The following is a 2399-nucleotide window of genomic DNA, read 5'->3' on the forward strand; positions in this document are numbered from 1 at the left end:
TATATATATATATATCCATGTATGTATTAACTTTTACAAGGATTCAATGAACAAGCATGTGTGTGTGTGTGTGTGTGTGTGCGTGAAAATGAAAGGCAATAAACAATAGACTTGTTCCTCTCACCATAAATTACCTTAAGAATACCTTGCTTAAATCCCCAACCTTTTCTTGCAGGGAAAAGTGTAACAAGGCGACCTCACAGGCACTATTGCCACAAAAAAAAAAAAAGGAGGGAGGCTAGCAGACCCTGTAAAGAAGCTGTCATTGGGAAGGGCACCCAGATATAGAAACCATGTCAAAAACTGAGACACTAAAACAAGATGTGGTCCTGTGACCTCTTGGATCCTGTTGAACCATCCAAACTACGGCAGATTGAAAGTGGCAGTAAAATGATGATGATAATGATGATGGCAACAACAATGATGATGCTGATGCTGATGGTGATGACAAATACTCCTCTGAAGCACTTTCACTCAGCCATATTATTAAACAAAACCATTAGCTTATGAAATCCTGGATGTTCACACCAGATGCAGAGTGCACTTGCACTCACATGCCATGATGGAAGACAGAAGAAAGAGTTCTTCGTTGATTCCACGAAATTTCTATCAGAGAATTAGCTTTTGAACTGAATGAATTAACATTAATGTAATTAAGAAGCTGCAGAAACATTAACAATGAAGAATAGGGAGTAGCAATGCCAAATGCGGGGAGAAGGAAGAGTAAGGATTTTGCAAGTGATGAGGGGGGTGAGCAAGGGGGGTACTGAGATGTTGAGTGATGGTGAATGTAGATATAAGATGATGTTGATTGACTGAATGATCTGATATTGTGTTACAATGATTGGCCCAGCATTGAGTAATGACTTACGGCATGAGGTGGCATTAATTGATGGTGTCTGAATTGATTGATGGGCAGTGAATGAGGTAACACTGACCAATGGGCAAGCAAGAATATGAGGGGACGTTGACACCATGTGAGAGTATGCTGTATTATAACGGATGGTGAAAGAGGTAGCCTTGACCAGAGGTAAATTGGGCACTGAATGACCAAGTGAGATGGTGATTAATGACTGTGAGTAAGGTGAACTTGACTGACCAACAGCCAGTGAGGAGACATGTGACTAATGGCAAGTAAGATGATGTTGACTGACATGGAATCAAATGATAACGATTGATGGTGAGTGAGAAAACACTACTGACAAGTGAATTAACATTGACTAGCAGTGAGCAAGATGATAATGAGTGACAGTGAGGGGGGGCATTGACTGACAATCAATGAGATGACACTGACTGATGATGAGTGAGGTGACTCACTGGTAATGAATGAGATGACAATGAAATGACAGTGAGTTGGCACTGACTGACAGTCAATAAGACAACACTGATTGACAAAAAAAATGAACATTGACTGATGGTGAGTGAGGTGACACAAACTGGCTGTGAGATAGCAATGAGAGACAGTGTGGTGACCCTGATTGAGTGTGAGTGAAGTGACCTTGACTGATGAAGAGTGAGATGACTGACAGTTAAGCAAGACGATATTGACTGATGGCAGAAAAGGGGAATCATTGTGGGAAGTGGATGAAGCGTAGAACTGTCAGTGGGGTTAAGGGTTTAGAAGTTGAAATAATTCTGAATAAATATAAGAGGGACGCGGGTGGGGGTGGGGTGGTCATCTATGATTAAGGCTGCAACAAGGTATTGGACATACAGTCAGTGATCAATAATTTTTTAACTGGACAACAAAGTTGTGTATCCATGTGATGGGATGGGGGGGGGGATGTCGCTTTAGGGCGTGGTCACACGGGGCATTTACTAAGAGACCCTCAGAGGGGTTTAGAAGCCCAGACCTGACCTGTCTATGCTGGAGCTTGCTGTCAATAAGTGAACACAATAGGGTCTTGTGCACTAAGTGGCCATGGCGTGGAGGGGCTACAATACTGTTCAGACGGCCCTAGATGGGGGTAGACACTTAGGTGCGCATGTGTCCGTTGGTTTCAGACTGCACTTGTCTACATATGGACGTGTGCATTTGTATACATGTGCAGGTGAAAAACAAAGCTTAATGCTTATGTCTGTGTGTTGCAGAAATGTTTATTTATTAAAAAAACAAATAAACGAATGCAAATGTATGTTGGTGTAATTGTTGTTATTGTTGAGCCCAAAGTAAACTCTGATCGAGCAGAGCCAAATTTAAAGTCATTCACGTCGTGAGACTATCTCGTCTTTAATGTAAAGTAGAATGCAGTTTAAAGGACGTATAGCTGCTATATCCAGCAAATTAAACAATCACATAGATGCGGGAACTTTATTTTGCTCGGATCATTGTATATATATATATATAAACAATATATGATATATATATATATATATATATATATATATATATATATATA

At 40.5% G+C, this 2399-nt stretch overlaps 1 protein-coding gene across 5 annotated transcripts in view; it reads right to left on the minus strand.

Annotated features, from left to right (window-relative positions):
* LOC106868582 (protein PALS1) overlaps positions 1-2399 on the minus strand; it is a 253072-nt gene that overhangs the window by 49667 nt on the left and 201006 nt on the right. The gene's annotated exons all lie outside the window — the stretch shown is intronic.

This window comes from Octopus bimaculoides, chromosome 11 (genome assembly GCF_001194135.2).
Source record: "Octopus bimaculoides isolate UCB-OBI-ISO-001 chromosome 11, ASM119413v2, whole genome shotgun sequence".
Taxonomy (NCBI): Eukaryota; Metazoa; Mollusca; class Cephalopoda; order Octopoda; family Octopodidae; genus Octopus; species Octopus bimaculoides.